The sequence below is a fragment of the Apus apus genome, chromosome 1, assembly GCF_020740795.1.
Source record: "Apus apus isolate bApuApu2 chromosome 1, bApuApu2.pri.cur, whole genome shotgun sequence".
Classification (NCBI taxonomy): domain Eukaryota; kingdom Metazoa; phylum Chordata; class Aves; order Apodiformes; family Apodidae; genus Apus; species Apus apus.
This window is the reverse complement of record NC_067282.1, coordinates 139,435,265-139,459,319: the sequence shown is the minus strand read 5'-3', so window position 1 is coordinate 139,459,319 and position 24,055 is coordinate 139,435,265. Positions and strand designations below refer to the sequence as shown.

General features: G+C 39.3%; 1 protein-coding gene across 4 annotated transcripts in view; it reads right to left on the bottom strand.

The window, feature by feature from the left end:
• Positions 1-24,055, bottom strand: part of EPS8 (epidermal growth factor receptor pathway substrate 8) — a 140,169-nt gene that overhangs the window by 90,618 nt on the left and 25,496 nt on the right. For 3 of the 4 annotated variants that reach the window (XM_051618442.1, XM_051618426.1, XM_051618462.1), the window contains exon 2: positions 14,759-14,901. The gene's annotated coding sequence lies outside the window, so the exon portion shown is untranslated. Of the gene's footprint in view, positions 1-14,747; positions 14,902-24,055 lie in introns of all 4 variants that reach the window. The other variant, XM_051618434.1, reaches the window with a different exon arrangement.

The window sequence follows — 24,055 nt, the reverse complement described above, 5'->3', positions numbered from 1 at the left end:
TGACTGCTGCTGTAGGGATGGGTGAAAGCAACTGAGGTAAAATTCAACAGAACCTGTAATTAAGCTGCCAAGAAATTCTTGGTCACAAAGTCATCTTTGTCACTGTCACGGGCAAAGTAAAATGAAATCCAACATGCAGATCCCTAAGCATTATCTGCATAGGTCACAACTATTTATCAATATCCACTGAAAGAGCAAAAAATACCTGGGGTCTTGTGTTGACAGACTAGACCCCACAACATGATGCAGTCCTTGATCTGGAAAGATGGGGGGCATTTGGGATATATTTTTCCCCTTCCTTTTTCAACAGGAAAAGTTCTACCTCACACTTTATCTCCCAACTCCTTATGTAGGACTTGCATTCCGCCATGAGTGCTCTAACTCCCACAGACACTGACAAGAAGGAAATGATGACTGCACACAGAAAGGCACTGCAGGAACCTGCAGGCACTGCTCCCAGGTCCACAGACACTGCTCCAAATCATACACTCATCCAAGCCAACATTACGCTCCTTTCCGAAGGGAGCGTCATTTTACCTCCCTCCTCCCCTAGTCCTGGTAGGGCCATGGGCTGTGGCTCCACATCACCTCTTAAAAAGAGATCCTCTTCCCCCCTCCCAAACTCATGGCTACCTTCAGTACCTTTTGACAGACTTAAGTCCTATTTAAAGGTTACAGCTGAGAGCAGTAACTGTGCTAAGTCAACGGGAAAACATTTCAATAATCTGTTGGGCTAACAAAACAGCCCTCAGAGAAAAGGCTCTGCATGTTCCTGCTTCCTGCTCCGTACCACTGACACTTGATTTGCTTTGAGCCAAAACTGAAGCTACTCCTAAACAGCAAGTGTCACACATGCCATAGGCACAGCTCAACAAAAGTGCAGACTTCTACACCCCAGGAAACTCAGCGCCACCTTGGAGATGTCCCAACACCACTTGCACATGCCAGCCCTGCAACAGGTTGTCTTGTGTAAATAAAATAATTTCTAAAGAAAGACTTGTCTCATTGTCCCCCTCAGTTGGATTCACTGTGGACCCTTATTACTCGTAACTCAATGACTCCTTTTCCCAGCCTCTAAAACCAGGAACATTCCTGCCTGCACTCATCACAGGCTGGCATGGGAGCTGGAACTGGTATGACAATTCCAGGTGAAAATGGGTATGGAAATACTATTTTATTTTAGTACAGCAGTCTAAACACGTAACTCAATATTAAAAAAAAAAACAATTTCAGTCAGATTACAAGTAAAATAAATAAACAAATAAATCCAAATCAGATTTAAACCAAGTTCTTCCCTTCAATACAAAACTCTGAACAAGTCCTCTACTGCTGCTTCTGCTTTACTATATGCTGAAAGTTGTTAGAAGTAACATGCTTCACTACTTTTGGGGCAAAATCCTAACCCTTAGAAAGGACATCCTAAGGATTAAGATTGTGTACTCACAGCTAATATCAACCTGAGGTGAACACTATCAACACAATAAAAGTGTGCAAACCTTGTAGAGTTTGGTGTCAGGAAAATAACTTCAAATAAAGCCAAAGACTGCTGGGGTAATAATATTTTTATCATCTAAGAGGAATCAGACTCTGAAGGTCTACGGAGTATAGGTGATCTTAATGCTTTAAATTCTCACAAAAGTAATCTTTTATAAGATGCTTCACTGCTAGTAAGCTATAAATGGTCAAAGGGCCAACAGTCCAAGATTTATCAATGTTGTACACCACATACTAATTTATGTACTTTGACAAATGACAATCATAAACATTCAAATCCTCAAATAGCAAATAACACATAGTTAATAATACACTTTTTCAAAGTTCCACCTCAAAAAAACAAACATAAAAACTTTTAAGAGACAGGCAGTACTGAAACTCAAGATGCTGCTTTACCTCTTCCCTAGATGACAAATAACTTTGCATATCAGCAGAGGTGTCATGTTCTTTCTTACCTAGGTATTGTATGAAGTTCTTCACTGAGTTTTCCAAGGGTGTTAACCAAGAGTTCCTTTATTTGTTAAGAAAATTGTTTCCTTGTGTCTGTGTAACATCTACCTACTGCATGAATACCACTGCTGAAGAGACGAAGATAATCAAAGTATGGCTACTCACAGTAATTTACTTGGAGGAGTGACAAATTTACCATCAAGAAAGTACTAAATTGCTGTATGTTTCAATGTAAAGAATATAGCTTTACAAGGTAAACAACTAGACAATTATTACAGTGTTTTCAAAGACCCTATAACCAAGGCAAACTATGTTATGCTGTGATACCACAAACAATGACTTATTTTAAAAGGTACACTTGCTTACTTATTGCCATTTTCTAAGCATGCAACTCGAAAGAATAAAGGAAAAAAAAACATCAAATTTTCAAAGTAGAACAGAGGACAGTAAAAACTCCTAGCAAAATGTATACTGCTTGCAGGATTATGTTTCCTAGTCTGCTTTGAAAAAATCTCAATCTCACTGTGGAACAGTGTTGATCCTGAAAATCGAGCATGTAAGATCACTGCATTATGCCAGAATCCCACAACATCTCAATTGCCCCAGTCAATGCGTACCAAACTTGTCAAAGGGATTTTCTACAGAGATTTTTGCAAGAATCAGGAGCACAATATAATTTGATACCACCTCTACGGCTTCCTATGTAAACCACAAAGTTCACCTCACATTTTCTGTCAAAAACACAGTCACACTCTACTACTTCAACAGCAAACATAGCGTCTAACACCTGAGAATGGAACAATTCACAGTACTAAGTGACAGGTTGTGCATACCTTCAAAGCAACAGAAGGACAGAGAGGACACACAAAGTTCTACTTTGCCAGGCCACCTTTGTCTTTGATGACAAGTCAGGAGACTGAAGGGCTAGTTAAAAACACTTGGGAAGTTCTGAGCTCACCTGTGTGATTTTGAGGAAAAGCCCAGAGCAGAGAGAAGCTGTTCAAACCAAAACTGCAGTGTCCTAACAGCAACATGTTTCAGGAACTCCTCCTACTCATAATCACCTGGGGGAGCAAACCTAATCTCAAAAGTAAGTTATAAACAGCATGTGAAAAGCTTTGCTGGTTCAATAACACGAGTTGCTTTGCCAGCAAAGAATGGAAATAAGCCTGGTGAAGATACAAGAGAGAAAATGATTCCCTCCCAGCACACACACCTGCAGATGGAGCACTGAGAAGCAGAAAAAGGAGGAACTAAGTGGGGGGAGGAAGAAGGGAAAGGGGACTGTAGCTTACAGCTCCTTGACTAATTGTATTTTCCATATCCATAACGAAATTTAAAAGCATGTTTAACTGAAAATATTTAAGTGATGGGAAAAAAAATATTCTTATGAATAAAGATGAACAGTGTAATTCTAAACACCTTCAGTGACAGCACAGAGGAAGATTTGTATAATAATATACAATCTATTAAGTTTAAAATGAGACACTGCTTTTCTAAATGGACACATAGCAGAAAGCCATTTTTCTCCACTTGGTTTTATTTTTAAGAAGACAAGTAACAACAATAAATAAGTAGAAAAAGTTCTGGCTTGAATTTCTTTGAACCTCCTCTTCTACAAAAGAGAGTAGGACACGAGAAACAATTTAGCAGCTGTAGAAGAAATATTCTACCTTTTTAAAAAAAAAAATAATAATACAGAAAATAATTGTAAGAACTATAAGAAAAAATTATTTACACAAGACGGAAAAGTCAACAGCTTCATTTAAATAGGAAAAGCCACGGGACAAGGAATAAGAAAAATGAGCCCATCCTTGTAATACACAACCCTAATGGACCTCGTGCTTGATCCATGTGTTTTAATATATTTTATCTGTTAGCAGCAAATGATCTATGATTAAGCAGGTAATCTTCATGACTTTCACTAAGAATTTCAGAGATAAAGGCACCGACACACCCTGCAGAGGGATCAGCATGGGAACTGATATACTTCCTCTTCAAAAACTGTTTGTAAAGCTGCACAGGTGTATCGATGTCTTGCCAGTATTCTAAACTTTATTATTTCACAAAAGGAATTGTATTTCCTTATTTGCTAGATAGAGCATATTTTTCTGCACTTCACCTCTATCTATTATGGGATTTATTACCTGTCACCAGCTGCACCTTCCTCTTTACAGGCAGGTGCCAAAGTTCACTGGTTCATTAAGCTCTCTGGGGAGCACAAAACCCTAGCCAACACAGACTGATAGGAACATGTCAACATGGTGTAAGCTGTCAGCTGAATCAGATCCCTATTTATCAGCAGTTAAGTCTACCAAGAAAGTAGCACAGCAGTCCTCTCTTTGCCTGAAATGCTGTTCAGCCACAGAAGACAAAACACTGATGTAGCCCTGTGTCACATGAGGTACGTGTTGCATGGCCTGTGTAAGAGCTACGGTATGTTATCAACGGCTCTTGATTAAGCTGCAGAAAGGACAGCAACAGGGATGAAACTGTAGGGTTATTAGGAACTTGGTAAGAAGAATGATGCTTTGCTACACACCCAGCTTCAGTGTGGCCTGTGCCACAAAGCTGGTATAGCAGGTTTGCCTTGACCTAACTGTAGAACAACCAAGGAGTGAAATGTAAATTATGCCAGCAGGAAAGAGGCTGTTCTTTGAAATCGCAGAGTGTGACCCAGCCACCTGTGCCCTCTCTTCCTGACCGGCACGTGTTTGAGTGAGCAATTGCAAAGAGGAGATCAGCAGCAACTGGCACAAGAACGACTATGACAGGCATGTGTTCCTCTCCTTAAAGGAAAGCAACTGATAATTCCCGAGGCATCTACCTAGTTGCTTAAGATGTACTGGCCACAAATACAAGAGAGCAGATAGATACAGAGGAAAGGGACATGCTTTTACAGAAGTACCTTGGTTGCAAAAAAACCTTCAAGATCTGTCAACTGTCCAACCATCAACCTAACACTGACAAGTCCTTAACTAAACCCTATCCCTAAAGTACTATGTCTATAGGACTCAAATACCTCCAGGGATGGTGACTCCATCACTGCCCTGGGCAGCCTGTTTCAGCACCTGAAATTCTTCCTAAACTCCAATGTAAAGCTCCCCTGACACAACTTGAGGCCATTACCTCTTGTCCTACCACTTGTAACTTCATTGAGCTGGCCAGTTCCCACCTCTTTACACCCTCCTTTAAGGTAGTTGTAGAGAGTGATAAGATCTCATTTCAGCTTCTTTTTCTCTAGGCTAAACAACCCCAGCTACCTTTTATGTCTCTTTAAAAAAGGGACACCCCATCACAAGTGTGAGTAGCTACAGCTCAATATTTAGCTGGCTGTGGAGGTTTTCAGTCAAGTGGCAATCTGCACTACCCTCTGCACATCCACAGCAGCCGTGCCACCAAAAAAAGTGCACTTCATGTGGCCCAGTGAAATTTCACATGATACAACTTTATCATCGTAGTGTTTAACTACAAAGGAGATGAAAGTAAATTGGCTCCAGGGAAGTGAATTCGGTAATTTAGAAACAAATGTAACCTTTAGCTCATTGGTACTACATGACAGATGCTATTTGGTAGTACGGTGTACTACTACACAGTACTTTTGGGGAATACTGTATGTAAATAAATAGCACAGAGTAGCCTTTTCAACAGCCCTCTAAACAAATCTTGTCTTATGCAACCAAGAACAGTAGGAAATTCTACATGACTTAGAGTGGGCCATATTTGAGCTCACTTGCTGAAGGATTTCCAAAAAAAAAAACACCTCTCCCATTTATAACCTGCATTGCATTCAGAAGTAATCTTATAGATGAGGATATTGGCAACAATAGATCATAGTAAACGTTTTCATAGGTTTATATTTTCTCTAGGTCAACAGATTTTTTGTATAGAATTCCTATAAAAAATAAAACTGAAGAAATTTCCAACTCCAAATGACAGCAAAGAGCATTTCAGCTTCTGTCCTAATGGTACAATATTAACTGAAGAACTGTAGTAATGCTGACATAAGATTACTTACTAAAATGTACTACATGCAAATTGGGTTGCTAGCAATTTCAAAATGTTCTGCTATCACATCCTTAGTGGCTCAACCATTACAGTTTCCGTCCTTCACCAAGAATTGCAGTGAGTAACAGAGATTACAAAATGCTTCAGTTGGCACTGTCTGTTCCTTACTCCACTTCCAGTTTTGCATTTCCAGGAACAAGATATCTGTGCATGCCTGATAAAAATTAAACCAGATGCTAGAATGTTGCTCACAACCACTAATGCAAAACAAATTGGAAAAAAAACTTAGAATTTGATACTGCACTAAGCATACTCCTCATGATATGAATTTATCTCAGTGATATAAAAATTAAACCTGTATTCAGTCACAGATATTGACAAAACCATATTATTCCTCTAGTTTCAAGAGAGAAACTAAAGATACAGAGTACTCAAACATCAATCAGCTTTTCTGCTTAAATCATATCATGGAGCCAAAAAACCTGATCTTTTCAAACAGTTGTAAAAGCCAAAGGAAAATAACCTGGGTTTAAAAATTAATCGTTACATCCTTAATGATCACTGCAGTCTTAGCAACGTATTGATAATTTAATTAATAATCCTCTTAGATATTGATGCTGCCACTTCAAATGTCCATGTAGCAGTAGGCTTGGCATAACCTGCCTGTTCACACTGAGCTTAGAGAAGGAGGCAGAAGCCAAGAGAGCTGGTGCTGCAGCCAGACACTCTCCTCAAGCTTTCTCACAGAGACGTCACACCACACAACTCCTCCTAATGTGGGATGCCCACTTCTTTTCAGCATGCTCTTCATATTTGCCTCCATTTCTATATGTGGGAAAAGAAAGAAAACTTTTCCTTTTTCCTCTCCTGCCAAATCCCTCCATTCAGGCCTAACTTGTCAAGTTTGAAAAGCTAAAATCAGAACCCAGCAGTTTTCAGAGGTGTGAGTGCTCCCAGCACGGAGGGACACATTCATCTACATGTTTGCAGAACAAAGCTTCTCACATGCTCACTGGTGCACAGCTTTTACTGCTTGTTAGGTTAAATGCTGGAAGACTGAATACTTACTCTGTGTCTGCAGCTAATTTACAGATAGTACATGATTTGAATCCAAGCCCCAAGTGGGCATTCAAATGAGTGCCAGATCTTAATAACTATATTTTAACATTATTAAGTATTTTAAGGAAAGATAACAAGATACTGTCAGCTATTAAGCAGTGGTATTCCCCTGTGAAGTTCCTTGATGAAACACAAGCAGGAAAAACAATGTACCCTACAGAAAAGAAAAAAAAAAAAAAAAGAGCATGTATTGACTCCTTCTATCAGCCTTATTTTCTTAACACAAGCCAACATCAATCAACCTCTTCACTCAATGTGCAGTTCTCACTATCTCCACGTGGAACATGTTAATGAATCTCCAATTAAAAAAAAAAAGTTATCTATACTTATCAGGTACATGGCCATAACAGGCTCTAATATACACGTTTCTGCTTTTTGTATGTTACAGAAAAGCAAAGAGGTTCTTCTCTTGCCATATGACAACAGAAACTTCATTTGAAAGACATTGTACTAACTTTGACTGACATAAAATACAAGATCACAAAGCCAGTCTGGGTGTTGTGTTTTGTTGGTTTGGTTTTCCCCCCCCTTCTCTGTGCTTCTTCCATCACTGAATTTTGTGTTAATTAAAGTGCTGGCTTGGCACTGCACTAGGAATGCAGCAGCAATGCAGGTGCACTGTTCAGCAGTGATGCTTGCAGACTGCAACAGCAGAGGTGAGATGGAGAAGATTTTAACAGACAAACACAGGCAGATCTCACCCACTGCATGAGGTCTCCTGCTGCCGTGGGCAATGTGGGCTGCACAGACAACATTTATCTGACAAAGTGTAGTCTCTGTGGTTGGAGACCAAGCCCAAGCCCAGAAACAAAATACAGTCCTCCTGCTACACTAATAAGAGTTTTGCAGTGCCAAAGGAGGCTGCACCACCGTTATTCTCCTGTAAGAAAGGTTTTCCTTCCTAAAGTGAAATGATATTAAGAAAAATATGTACTAGGGTAAACATACAGTACTCTGGTGATTAAACTTCTGCTGGTAAGATACGCTTTTCTACAGAGCTATACACACACGTCAGCATAAGCCCAGTCCTCCCACAAAAGTCTTGGTGAGGAACAAACTGGGGAGAAAGAAAACATGACAAGCTTTCATTTCAGACCAATGAACTGCAGGCCAAGATTCAGCTGGTTTCCATACCCAGTATGTCATTGACGAGGAGCATTACTAAGGATTGAAGACTTACACAAAATCATGAGAACAATTAATGCAATCAGCAAATGACCATTTGTTGCTCTCAAATGTTGCCTTAAACACAGTTGGCAAAACAGCCTCAGTAGACCCATTTCATCCTCCTCTAATTACAAATGAAAATAAGAAATTATGCACGTGTACTGGGGGAAAAAAAAAAGTCTGGTCTCCCTTTGCTGATTTGAATAAGCCATGTCTGTTCCTCTTTAGTTCATCCTCTGAATAACATTAATCTGCCTCAACACTACAATAAAAAAAACTTAAAGAGCTAGTCATGAGGTTCATCACAGGGTCAGGATTAAGAAAACCACAAGAATAACTACATATGGTTTCTAGAGATTGTATCACAGGTCATCTCCTAATTTCAGCCTACATCTGAATACCTATCTGCACGTCAGTGCAGAAGTACTGCTTGTATCCTCTTGGCTCTCCTCTCAGAAGGTTAAATCACAGCTCTGCAGATGAAACCACAAGGGTATCCCGCAGCCCATCTAAGCACACTGTTTGGATTCTTTTTTTTTTTTCTTTCTTTCTTTTTTTGGCAAACAGCACCCATATACTGCTTTGGTGTAATCAGGTCTCCTGACAATGTGAAACTCGCACTTGAAACACTCCACTAACAGATGGATTCAATTTAAAGCATGACTATCAGCAGCTGCTGCTGATCACCAGCTTGTAAAGTGAACTCATTCATCACAAAGTATTTCAAAAGACTGAACTGAAACGGAACAAATGAATTTGAAGTACGGAAGGTGCAGCATTAGCCTTGGAGAATGTGTCAGTTGTAAAAAACACAGCTATAGTTCTGCTATTAATTTATTCCTGTATATGCTGGCTCCACTCTATTAGCAGCATTCTCCAGATTCTCAAAAATCCAGCAGGGGAGCTTGAATAAGGTATTAGAAGATATAATTAAATACTGCTTACTGAAGGTGATTTTAACTAAGTGAGCCCCTAAAGGGAGCTGGCAGAAGGCTTAAATTGTGCTGGGGAAAACTTCAAGATGACAAGTTTCAAAAAACTGCTGGAGGGAGAGGAGGTTATTTCCCCAATTGGTCTAACTGAGCAAGAAATCCCATAAGTTGTGCAATGGGGCCATGTGCTCTGCCTTTGCCACCTTTGCTTCAAATACTGTGAGAGGCCTTACTGCCTTTAAAAGTTTTCCTTTCTTTTTGATCCTTCACTACAGTTACTGTTGAGAAGAAAAGCTTCCAAGCATTTAGCCTCACAAATGAAACCTCCAAGCACAAGGATTCCCCCTGAAGGGATAGGGAGCTGACACAGAACTAACTCACACCTGCTTTTTTTAATACAGGAATTACGCAGCAGAAGTACACATTTTAACTTTGCTGTATTTGTCATGGCCATTGGATCATCTCCACCTACAAGTTACATCTTCACCTTCACAGACCTTGGGAACTAGGGCAACATGCAAGCTAGTAAATTTGTTGTAAGCTGCCTCAGGTGGCAATTAATTCTTGCCAGCTTCATTGGGTTTTCTAGCAGGGTAAAAATGTATAGGTCAGAAAAGTGGGACTTTATTTTGCTGAAAAAAAACAACATTTTACTGGTATCTTTCTTGTTATTATCTTTTCCCTAGCCCAGGAGCAACACCAGAACTTGAAAACAAGTAAAGTTTCTAAGATCTGAAGGCAATTCTTTACCTAGAAGTGATATTTAGAGCATCCTCAGACAACTGTACCCTCAACCTATACTTGCATCAGTGTGACTTCACAAATATAGCACATAAGTCTTGTGTAAAATATTCACACATACCTTGTAATTTTCACACATTTTTGTATCAATACACAGCTGCTGAATCAGATTTCTTAAGATAAATAACATACCTATTTTGAGTGGCAGTAAATTTTATAATATTTTGTTACAATGTTGATTGATAAGTAGAAGGTAAAAAAACCCAGTACTAACCCACAGATGGTTCCCAGGTTTTTTCCTCTCTCATCCTAGAAAATGTTCTCTTTGTAGGGGGAAAAAAAAAAGAAGAAAAAAAAGAAGTCCCCTTAGATAATAGCATTTGTCTCTTCCACAAAGTCAGTCCATTTCCCTACCTGCTATCCTTCCTTAAGCACAGATAATGAGACAAAGCTCAGGTTCATAAGCTTACGTAAATAAGGCGTATCAGCTACTCTGCAACTCCCCTTCCATGCAATGGAAAAAAAGCTACTGCTTTGCCATCACTCAGACTCCTGCTACCTGGGATGAAAGCAATATAAGGAAGTGATCAGTAGATGAACGTCATGCCACTAAGTAGCTCTAAAGCAAAGTTGTGTTATTTAAATCATTTTGGGGAGCAGCTGACCATTGCCAGGATACCTGCTCTGATGCAGGGGTGAAAAGCCCTGCGCTCAGCACTGTTCTATACGCAAGAACCAAGGCAAGCGCACACTCCTCACACACCCTCTCTGCAAAGGTTATTCATCACCACAGCAACCTCTCAAAACAAAGGTGGAAGCCAATTCAAACAGCCCTATTCCTCTGATGACAAGGGATGAAGGGTGCTCTCTGCCTGCACCCTTCAGGGGCCTTTCTTTGCTTGGGTTTGTTTTTCTGTCATTGGATCTCATTTACTAATTTTATTTTCAGCAGCCCAGCTTGCATGCCCAGAGAAGAGAACAGCCATACATATACATTAAACAAAAAAATTGAACCATAGCCCCAGTTAAAAGGACAGAGAAGAACTGGCTGAGGTACAATTCCTTCTTGCCACATGGCTGAGCAAATGCCATACTCTATTACACACAACCATCGTCACCTCACCTTCCCCACACCCTCCCCTACTTACCAGGAATAGCTGCTGTAAAATAAACACCCCACCTAAAACCAAGAAAAAACCCTAACCTGTTTAACTACCTGTTTCCTCCTTCCTCTTCCCTCACTGCCCCTTTTCTTCACATCCCCTTTCACTCCACAGGAGCTTAATGATTTTGGATATGTTAAGAAAATCTAACCATGACAGTAAAATAACTGTAAACTCAGCACAAGCGAAAAACAAAGTTTCTCTTCTCTCCCTGAATCTGGGAAGAGCAAACACCAACCCTTTCCCAAGTCACTTGAGGGAACAGATTATGATCATTTCTAAATCTTTTCAACTACAAGCCAGGAGGAAAAAAAGTCTGTAATGACAAACTGTCAACACTCAGTGAGCAACATGGCCCTTATTCATGACACTGATCCTCTGCCTGCAGGGCAGTGCATGTAGTGTGGCTGTGGATAACTGCATGCCATGAAAATACTCAAAATGCCCAGATTTCTTGATTTCTCAAAAAGCAAATACCCGATCTGAGCAGCCAGGTCTTCAATATCTTGACATATGAATGCCCTCCCTATCTTCAGGATTTAAGGGATAGAGTAACCATGTGTTTTGAAATACAAGATTAAAAAAAAACCAACAACCAAAAAAACCCACAAAAAGAAACACTAAAAAAAAAAAAAACACCCCCCCCCAAAAAAAACAAAACCAAAAAAGCTAAAAAAAATCCCAACAAAAACAAAAAAATTGTTCCTAAGAATTTTACTTTTTAAATGCAAGACACTGGTGATTGGAACAGACAACAGTACATCTCAGAGGTTAAGTCTGATTTACTCCCATCAAGAAATAAGTTACATGTTGCTATAGTAAAACCACCAGGAATACCTATCTAGCTTCAGTGACTTCACAGATCAAAGCAAAACATATGCTAACAAAAGGGTGTCTTGATTTAAATAAACTGCCTAAGCTAATATTTTCTTAAGTTTCAAAATATTCATTGACAGTTGATCATTGCTTGTTTGAAAGCTTATGTTGGTCTGTGATTTCTGTCAGAGCATTTCAGCGTCTCATCAACATAAACATCTGGGGCAGGAGGTTCCTTTACCTGATTATGTAACGTTTATATTAGCCGACCACATTGATGTAATACTGCTCTGACAGCAGAAGATGCCTATAATAAAAAAGAACTAGAAATGCAAAAAAAAAAAAAAAAAAAAAAAAAGAGAAAATTCAGCTTACAAAGATTGAAACTTCTGTTTCAAAGAGCGCACTGCAGGTAGCAAAAAGCAACTGGATGGGATTGAAAGCAAAGTGCAGAACATCATCTAACCCCAAGCGCAGGATGCTCCATATACCAGGCACTTGAAGCTCTATGCTGTGTTACTAAAGCACTCTTGGAAAAAGCTGCATATGAGCTCACACACATTAAATGCAGCAATAGGCAAACCTATCAAATTGGACATATCCACAGCCCAAGGTGATTTACGCCAGTGTTATCACTGCTTGATGTGATAAGCGGGTGTTGTCTGACTCAATTATTATTTATGCAGTGAATTTTCAATGTACCTTCCTGACAATCTTGCTTTTTGAAGCAAGTCTTGCCATACAGAGATGCTTTCCCACCCATTATAGAGGGGAACAAAGGTTTTCGCCTTCTCCCCCACACCAGCATTCAGGCTTGTGAGTCAGACCGGGATCACGATATGACAGCAAACAACTAGTCTTAAATTTCAGGCCTTCCTGATCAAGACACAGACTTGTTTCCACTGTAAGAGAACAATTTTATCCACATGAAATAATCAGGCTTCTAGAAAACCTGTGGTCTCTAACTTCTAATAACTGAAAATACTTACTGCTGAAAAAAGTGCACCTACCCAAGAGATAACAATTTTCAATAAAACACATTGCTTCAATTACTACCTTGCTTTCTCTACTTCTACACACTCAGAAAATCAATTGCAACAATTTTAAAACCTTTTTCCTCTGAAGCTGCCAGAGCTAGCACTAAAGTTGCTATATTATTTAAGTGCTGGGATTCAGAGCTCTCTAGCAGTATAAGGGAACTGCTTCTGCCTTCAGTAGTTCCCAAGATAGCAGCTGTTACGCTTGAACTGAAGCAGGTAGAAGACCAATAATAAGAATGAGGGGAACTTAAGGACAGGTATCTTCCAACTTGCCAAAACACAATGGAGACTTGACAATAGCACTAAACTTATTTTTCCAGGATTTCATTAATTAAAACACAATGGTTTTAGCCTGGTTTAATAACTACTAGACCTTGAAATAATGTACTTGAGTTCCCCTTTGCCTCCTCCACCATAAAATCAGAATTGCCGTCATAATTTTTCAGGCCAGTGTATTTTTCCAACTCCTCTGCTAATCAAGTTAGCATGTACAGCTCAGAATGGCAACAACCTCCAGGTTTTTGTGCAAATATTCCAACCAGCATCTTTAACAATGCACTATAAACCTGAAAGAGCAGGACAAGAGCTTGGGATGTGTATTTTTCCCTTCCTGCATTCATCCTTACAAGGGTTTTGTTCTGTCTTCTTAAGAAGATAACTTCAAGCAATTCTGCTTAAAGCACCAATCTTCAACTCTGATTTTAATATGAAGACTCGGAATCTCATGCAGAGCTGCATCGTGCCAGTGCTTTAATAATACTCTATCCACGTACAGGGGAAGTACTTCCTCCCAAATTTTATGGAGGTGTTTAAATTATTAGCAAGCTAAGGGCACATATGTTGTTTCTAATAGTGAACGTGTGCTTTGGAGACCAGGCTGTATCTCATCAGTAATCCCTCAGTGCAACACTCCTGGGAAGACAGCAGTCAGCCCAGCATGACAGTGTCTTAAATAAAGCATGGTGCAAGGCAACACTCCACATATTTGCTGTCAAAGAATCACAGCATTTCAGCTGCTGGAAGGAGCAGATTGCCATTGTTTTATCAAGGAAAATCACAGATGGGAGAAACTGATTGGAAACCTCCTTTCCCCTCAAACAAAAATTGCTAGCTATTATCTTCTGCAGAGAGGGCATTTCTAGTATTGAACAGAAGACAGGATCATGCTTTGGAGGTCAAAACAAGCACACTAATTTCTTTACAAAGCATCTTCAAAAGGAAGCTGGGGATGAAGTTTGGCTGCACACGTCCACACAGAGATTTAAACAGGAAAAAAAACAAAAATGAAACAGAAAAAAACAAAACAAACAAGACCAACAAAAAAATCCCAAGCAGTTACATAAAAGGCTTTGGGAAGTTTTATTTTCTATTCAGCTGGAAAGGGAGTGAACACACACACACACTTTTAATCATCCTCATGCTGACAGCAGCCAGTCACTACTTCTGTTATCAGAGCCCCACAGCTTGTATTTCCAGGCTATGAAGCACTAAGGCAGAGAGTATAAAACCTCCTCTGATTAAAAAGACACTGTGGTATCATCTAGTACAACACACCAACTGTTACAGATTTAGTTTGGCCTCACCAGGATGTTAGTCATTCAGCGGAGGGAGAGGCAAAAAATAATCCAAAACCATAAAAACAGTAAGGAACTCCTAAAATCATCTGATAACCTGGATCAATCTCATTTTCCCTTAAGATCATCAGTCACCCTCTGGGTAAAGTAAGCAAGGCAACCAAGTCTTTGCATCCAGAAATTTAAGTTTCCAACAAGGTGCCAGTTGTTAAAGAGAGAGAGAGAGAGAGAAGCTGCACTTACATACAACTCACCAGCAACCACTTGTGCAAATGTCACGTGCCTGGATTAAAACTTCAGCCCGGGTAGATGCTGCCCTGCCACTGCTTGATTCAGCTCAAGTGGGTAGCATCTCTCCAGAGACACTCAGAAGATGGCTGCTGAACAGGACAAATCACTGAAAAAATAGAAAAGAAACAGATTAAGCTTTGTTATTCCACTGCGCATCATACAATCACAGTCAGACTTGCTGAGCCCTGACTTCTTATAATGTGATTTTGCTGGCTGTATGAGAGGGAGAAGTACTCATCCACTACTTTAAAACGTGAACTTACTAAATACCGGTATCAAAAATAATTCCTCTGTACAGAGGCCCACAGGAGCCTCTTAGTCAGGATATCTGGACAACTTCGACCTAAAGTCCAGCTTGGGGCTGGACTCCTGCTCAAAGGCAGGGTGAGGAGTTTGTAAAGATATGGACCTGACAGGCTCAGCTGAGCTGAGAAGGCTGCAAACCCAAAGGGAACGAGAATGTAACCTGTTCATAAACACATTTTGTAAAAGCTTGGCCAAGCCCAAGGATGGATATATGGATGAGAAAGAAGCCCCTTCCTCATCTCACACCCCTGTCCCCATCAGGAAGCAACTGCTGCTCACCTAGCTCCTGCATTCCCAGCACTCAGCCACGGCTGAGGGACAAGCAGTTCAGGGTTGTGTTCACAGGGCACCAGCAGCCACATGGCTTGAATGCGAGAGAGATGGGTCAAAACGTGTTTGTCTTGAGAGAAACCAGAGACAGCTCAAAAAACTCCCCATGAACCAGTGGGAATGGAGACCATGGGGCACTTGGGGAAGGATGATGCAGGAAAGGAGGAATAAGTTTAAAACCCAGATGAAAGGAAGAGGAAGGAGACAGCAAATGGTGTAACTTTAAAATTTGTTTATATATTTTTGTAAGGTGACAACGATGGTATTCTCTCATTTTCCCCTCAAATGTTTGCCACCCCTCAGTTCTGAATCTGCCAGTCAAGAGTTTAGACATGCTGAGACTTCTTCTGTTTCATTTCTTCAGCCATACTCAACCAAGACTTTGTTCTAACCTGGTTGTACGCACAAGTCATTTCCAGCTCTGTAGCCCCACCATCCCCCAGGGGTGGCCAGTCCTTCAAATTTCACCAAACCTGCTCTATTCACCATTGTATATTTTCATGTGTTACTCTCTGAGACATAATTTTGACATTATCCCAATTTTGTGACTTCTATGAGAGGTTTCATTCCCACTTCCTTACAGCGTCAGCCCTCCAGAGCTGTTTGCCATTTTTAAAAAAGTCCAATTAAAAATAATTTAAAAGTACAGATCAATTTAATATGGCAATAAAATTAGGAAGAATCACTAGCAAGTCAAACCAGTAATTGGGCAAGTGGCAGAAGGTCAATTCAATCAATCTGAATTGATTCAGTAGTTGCATCTTAATATAGGAAGTAGTATATTGAGCTATTTATGTGCTGAACCTTATCAAGTTGCTTAGTAATATGACCACATTATAGTGGTTGTTCATCTGCTAAACACCAAATTCTATCAAAAATTTCAAATTCTAAAATTTTAAAGGGAGATAGACAATTAATGGTTTACTGACCAGGAAACCCACATTGGAGAAACAACAACACATGGGCATAACACATCAAGGCAGCATGGGCTGCATTTCATCCACAGCTCATTTTCCAACAAACCTCAACACTTCCCAGTTTATGGGCTTTGGGAAAGACCCTCTAACCCTTTCATGTCCATTTTTTTCCTTGAAAAACATAGATAAAGGTAACAGTCTTCTTAATAAAACACAATTGCCTAAATCCCCTTTCTTCCAGTTTTAAGCCCCTCATCCCATCACTACATGCCCATATAAAAAGCCCCTCCTCAGCCTTCCTGTAGGCCCTTTCAGGTACTGGAAGGCCACTATAAGGTCCCCCTGTAGCTCTCTCTTCTCCAGGCTGAACAACCCCAACTCTCTCAGACTGTCTTCATAGGAGATGTGCTCCAGCCGTCAGATCATCTTCATGACCCTCCCCTGGACTTGCTCCAACAGCTCCATACCACTCCTGTGGTGGGGGCTCCAGAACTGGACACAGTACTCCAGGTGAGGTCTCAAAATTGTAGAGGGGGATAATCCTTGACCTGCTGGCCACGCTTCTTTTCATGCAACGAAGGACACGGTTGGCTTACCGAGCTGCAAGTGCACATTGCTGGCTCACATTGAGCTTCAACACCCCAAAGTCCTTCTCCTCAGGGCTGTTCTCAATACATTCTCCACCCATCCTGTATTCATGCTTGGGATTGCCCCAACCCAGGTGCAGGACCTTGCACTTGACCTTATTGAACTTTGTGAGGTCGGCATGGGCCTACCTCTCAAGCCTGTCAAGGTGCCTCCAGGTGGCCACTCTTCCCTCTAGCATGTCAACCACACCACACCACACCATACAAACTTACATATGTGAAAAAGAGGACAGACTACACCTCTCTTCCAATAGTAACTTGTGATTTCAGTAGCTTCTTACACAGAATTTAATTCTTCTCAAAACTACAGAACTGAAAGAAGAGAAAGTACCAAACAGTAGCACATTCACTGTCCCCAGACTATCTCTAAAATTCGTGACAGATTTTGGGATTCTCATCTGAAAGCAAATATAAAACAGAAAAGGAAAAAACATATTTCACTGGTGAGTCTCAGAGGTCCTCTTTGCTGATGTGATTTTACTATTTGCAGCCCTGGATATCAGCATAGTTAATGAATAATGACTGTGCAAACAAAGTATCAGATAATGATGGGAGGGGGAGGGAAGAGCAAAATCATTGCGTGGGTGGCCTGGATTGGATTTGGCATCAATTAGGAAGTTTGATGCCTTTTTAATTATAGGAAAAAGGCTTTGCTAGAAAGATAAGACAGACAGCACAATCAAAACTCTTCAGTCTTTGGTTTTAAACATATGGAAATGGTACGTTTGCAAGGTTGGGTTTTTTTAGTGCATTTTCTTTTTATAATAATAATAAAAAAATCACCTCTTCCTTAAAAATCACATTCAAATGTGTGTGTAAACCTTCAGCTCACTTCAAAGCGGGTACAGCAGTAATTGGCTCTGCTTTTGTCACTCTCTGGGAATATTACTTACTACAAGTTGTACTGCCTCCCACAAGGTACAAGATATCTTTCATTTCCATTCTAGTAAGAGCCCAAGTCAGTAGGAGTTACAGGCACTTGAAGAATCAGTCCAATTACCTATCAACAACACTTAACATGCTCCCCTAATTGGTTCCACTGAAGGTGTTATCAAAAGAGGGCTCTAGAGATTGCTCCCTGTTTGATTAAGGTTGCATAGTGCATGTTTCTTTCCCCACTCTGATTTGTACTTCTAGCAGCTCGTGCCAGACTCTCACATGTGAGAAATGCCTAACACAAGCACATGAAATGCATTGTTCTCAGTATTCCCTTTGAAACCCAGCGTAGCTTAATAATTCCCTGTCCAAAAAAAGTTAAACAAAAGGGAAAATTACATCTCTTTACAAAACTCACACAAAATTCCTCAAGTACCACCCCCCCAAAAAAAAAAAAAAAAATCCCTCACAGTTCTGAATGTTTTACTGCTACTCTGTACTTCTATAGCTCTTTTTCAGTAACACCAACAATCACAACCCATATTTACATGATGATTTCTACAATGATATAACCACTTCTGAATAAGTGCTATTTTATAAACACATTTACTAGCCTACAATTTATCATTACCATTTCTATTATACAATATGTTCCATCAACAGATCTCAAATAATGTTTAGAAGATTTAATTGTATTGCCCAACTACCTCTGCAGATGTGATTTACAAAGTGAAAGCACAATTATACAAGACAGAATTTATCCGGGAAATATGAACTGCAATGCTTAGTCTTGCAAAATAACCAAGAAATAATTTAAAATAAGATATCTACAAAGAATAACGTCTATGCCAAGAGACTGTTTGTATTGGTTTTGCGAAGAGAGGACAGAATGTTCTCTTCCAAAGTACCACAAAACAAACTTCCTGAACCAATGTTACTTTTATTTTTGCTTGTATTTAATCCAAGTAAGTGTGGCCTGTCCAGATTTACTTAATAATGAAAAAAAACAACGACACAAACTTACATTAATTTGTCTTAAAAAGCACACTCACACCCTTCAAAATGAGTGAAAATGGACATCTGAACAGATGTTGAACCACTGATGCTTTGTGAAATTAGTAATATTAACCTGGGATAGGGTTTTTTGGACCTTTTTTTCAAACAATTTTTTCACAGCAGTCTAAGAAGCTGTAATAAACTTTTTTTTTTCTTTTTTTTTTTGTTAATGCTGGTCTTTTGATGCACACAATCAGGGTTTGAGAAGGTGAAGATAAGAGATGCAGCATGTTGAGATGGTAAAGAAGCACAGGAAAAAGATCATGAAATAATCAAATACAAGTTTATTTAATGTAATATTTTATATTTATATATAAAAAAAGCCAAAAGTCACCCAACTTTTGCCTTTCAGGAGCTGATGGGTAAATCCACAGGGAAAACACTCTTTGCAAGGCAAAGAGAAATGCATTACTGGTAAGGTCAAAAGAGACAACATATAATTTATTGCGTTGTTATTGTGAACCTTGTTTAGAAAAAGTAATGAATTTAATATTTAAAAAAATAAATTATATACACCTTCTACCCCTACAGGAGGACACCAATTCCCCCCCAAAACGTGCTGATGTCTAACTCTACCCTGTTTACATGTAAATTTGTACATTTTTCACTGCCAGAAATCCCCATTTCACAAAACATATAATACAAAACTACTTCCAGGACCACTAGAATTACATTTTTTCCCATCAATGTACCACAGGCATATTTTTCATATTTGCCTCACAAATGCCTATCTCTTACCACACCCTCACGGGCCAAGATGCAGCATCATTTTGCCTGACATGCACAGAATGCCAAAAAAGATGGAAACTCATATAACCCATATAACTCATACACAAGTCAGACACTTTTTAAAATATTATATTCAACAAAATAATTTCAAAATGCTGCACCAGAATCCCACTGCAGAAGAGACATCCTGAACAGACAAATAAAATATCCCCCAGAAATGAGAAGGGTGTATATATATATATATATATGTAAGACAGAAACCAGATGGAAAGACAATAGAACTGCAACAGGTATTTAATATTATTTATACTGATACAAAGTTTCCTAAATCTGAGCCAGATGTCTAAGAGCTGTCATCCTCATTGCTGCAAAAGTTCAAAATTACTATAGGTTTTTATTATTATTATGACTGCCCTCTGAATGTTTCTGTTGTGCTTGGTACATTAAGGCCAGACTTGGATTATTAACAGCTGTTAGGTTATTTCAGTAGCTCTTTACTTGTCACTGTTTCCTTGTTTCTTTTGCCTTTTCCCAGCTTCAGCATCTTGCAGAGCTAACAAAATCTATTTTACTTTTAGGTTCCTCCTGCTAAAATGTTTCAGTTTCAAGCTCTGAAAGGATCAGGTTAATTCATTTGAAAACCAATCACTACTGTTTTAATTATTTTTATTTTTATTTTAATAGGAAATTAATTACTTTACTCTCTCTTGGTAGCATTCCCAAAATTATTCTTTTTTAAATTGCAGTAAAGAGAAACTATCAACAAAAGACTCACAGCTAAGCTTCTGCCTTTCTGAAGCCAACAGGCTTTACAGGTATTACTTTTCTGCAGATCCAGGATTTCTTGTTAGTGCTACAGAAGACAAATCTCTTAGATGTGTGCAAACGAAACTGAAAGCAGCATATTATTCAGGAAGATTACTCTCTTCAAACACTGTTACAGACTTAAAAGGATGTGCAAAGAGGACATTGCAGTGGAGAACAGCCACATGGATATCAGTGGCTCAAGCATAAATTCCCTGCCTACTCCCACAAAGCAAGATACTGAGATTGTGAAGACTCTTAAAAACTACAGCGACTCTCAGACCTTAGAGTGATGTAGCTTAGATGTGTGGGAAGCATCACATGTGGCACTGGAAAAAGTGGTAAGAAAAAATTTGTTTTTTTGGAAAGAAGCAGGTGGGTGTGAGAAGGGGAAGGTGTCTTACTAGTCCCTCTGAAGGGTGTTCAGCCCTGGATTCCCAGAATTACCACTTGCAATGTGACTCAAAAAGCATTTTAAATACCAATTTCCAGATATTGCCTTGTGGTGAAAAAACCCATCACACCCCATTCACCATAAAGATAGATCTCCCTTGCACCACCCAAATATAGTTCCTGTGTTTCATTTTCCTTCATCCTACCTACTGGTTTAGAAAGGGACATACTTTGCCACAGGTGATCAGACTAGCAGAAGCTAGACTGTGAAAAGTAACCATGCTAGCTCTTCTAATTGACCTTTTTGTTCAATTTTCCTGTTCAGCAAAAGGAGAAAAATCCCAGATGACATCCCACAGAAATAGAGAAACAAAGAGGATATGAATTGACTGGGGTAAGACAACATCCACCCTTTGCATATCTCAGCACCAGAGCCTACCAAAATGTCTGCTGTCTTCAGCAGCAAAGAAACTGAACTTTCACAGCTGCTTGCTATCAAGTCCTTTCTTTGCTACCCTTGTAAAATGAGAGCTGGAATAATGCAGGCTACTGTCCCACTGTAGCCTGAAAAGTCAGGTTCCTTTTATTTTTTCAGAAAGGCAAAGCACACTACACAAAATGCCCAGTACTCATTCTTTAAAAATGAACTTGTTTCAAAAATTTGCTAATCTAGCCTTAGTATAGTACACTTAGTATAGGTTATTTGTCTTTTGAGACATTCTAGAGACATGGAGGAGAGACACCAGAAAAAAAGGAATCCCTTTACAAGGAGAATTATGGAGAAGCAGCACAAAGGAGCAGTCACTAACTGGATAGTTAAGAATAAAACTCATGGCCAAAAGGTATGAATGACTGAACATCTGGTTGAGGCTGGTACCAATTTAAAACACTGTAGTTATTAATCCTTCCTGAACCAGACCCTTCCTAACTCTGTTTCCACAATGCAAAACTATGTCATCAGGAAGATTTTGAGCCTTTTCTGTTTATCAAGGAAAACACAAAAATCAGGCAGCCTTTTGAAATCAGTTAAATAAACAAAAAAACCCACAAAAAAACCACACACACAAAAAAAGCAAAGCAAAACAAAAAACTACAGAGAATTCTACATCAATACACCTACAGAATTCCACCACAACACGGCCACTATGGTAAAAAAAGTTACTTGAATCACAGCCTGTAGTAATAAATCCATTTTAATACCGGTAATTTTCTCCTTCCAGCTGAGAAGCAGGGGGAGTTTCCCCATCATGATTTAATCAGAAGTTTTCCCAAGCTATATCAAAACTTGGATTAATAAAATTTTTGTCTGAAGAGAAGATAAAGGTTACAATGGACAACTCTGAAACACCTAAAACTTCTACCAAGCTATAGATTTTTTTCCACGCTCAAGCATATCAAGTGACATTGTTTATACTCTCGAACAAAACCAGATAATCTTTATCAGTACATGCTGTCCTTTCCCTGAGAATCATAACGAGGTGAAGCATCAAGACATCTGGATGCCACAATTTTCAGTTAATATCTCCATTTTCTTAAACACCATTTCTCACCCACGCCTTTACATTTATCTCTAATTAGAATCACTGGTGTTAGAACTCATCTAGTCCACTGGGGTCAATGCACTGCCCTACAAGTTGTGTTTTCCAGTCTCTCCTGATATTTCTCTTAATTGTAATAAAGCTTCTGCTCTAACTCAGAGCAACCTGTTACACAACTCAGCAGCTAATGACCTTTTTTCTTCTACTCCATCATTGGTACTGACAACAGTATTTGAACTCATGATAATTTTCTCTATTACCTCTACTTCATTAACAAGTGGTTTACCAGAATGTATTTAATGTGCTTCATTGTATTGTGTTCCAAGTTAAATCATCCCCAAAATCAACTATGAAAAACAAGGTTTGTGATAGTTTTTATTAGTCTAGCAAAGCAGCTGGGGGGAAAAAAAAAAAAGAAAAAAAAAAAAGAGCAAACCTGCTTTCAGGCCAACTATCAGGTCTAATGAAAAAAAAAAAATTACATATTATTCTGTTAAAAGAAGAATCAGGAACCTAACAGTCTGCCTACTCTTCAAGGACAAGGTGGCAATTTTCTTGGGGCCACTCTATTCCCTCAGAAGAAGCTGCAGTGCTCCCAACAGAGCATAACTACTAGCTCATATAAAAAACAGATTCAAACAACAAAATATATTTTCTGTACTTATCACTTCCACTTTACCTCTCCTACTGTTATCTCCCACTGCACGATTACACATCTCCAGGAATAACCCAGTCTGGAGCAGGACTCTGGCCAGGACAGAGCTTGCAATACACTGAAAGTCAGGGATTTCTGGAGACCTTGGGCTAAATACTCTCGTCAGTTCCTGCTTAAGAATAACAAGTATGATGGTTCCTTTGCTGAAGGACAAAGTCCTCTAGCTCAGTTTCCTGTACACGATGACTGGCACCCACAATGACCAAGTACTCACAAGGAGCCCTACAATGGATAACTTTAAAGTAACATTGCTTTAATCAATTTCAACCCAGCTACTTCCAAGCTTGAGCTAGGAACCAGCTTTCTAAAAGGTCCCACTTAAAAAAAAACCACAACCATCAGCAAAGAACAACAAAACCCACCACTTACCTCTATAAAGGTTTTCATGCTAATGTTTCTTTTACTGCAGCCTATTAAAAGGTAATGTTTTCAGCAATGTCTTGCATTAATGCCCTTCTACAAGTTAAGGGTGTACAAAAAGGAAATCCTGTTTAAATATTTAAAGTGTCACCTTCCAACTTTTCCAAGCATCTCTCTTCCTCTGTTTTGTAAGTTCTGAACAAGAGCGTTTGTCCTGATCTGAATCCAGTTTGTTTTACTTTCTTATATCATCTCATCTGTGCCTTTCTTTGCCTTAGTAACAAGGAGCTGATTATGCGGTGTGGCACATTTAAGTACAGAAACTCTAACATTAATTTTAGGCCAGGAGCAGGATCTACAACACAAACAAAAGAAGCCTGATCCTGGGCTAACCTTAAAAACAAACATGCAATAAACTCAACCTCCTTGCAAACACACACAAACACAAAAAAGCCCAAAACACCATGGACACTTTTCCCTGGCTCTATATTAATCTACTTGCATACTTTTTGTATAGCCACACTATTTTGCCTGGCAAGTATTACCAAAACACAATGACATAAAGTAACACAACTAGACAAATTCAGAG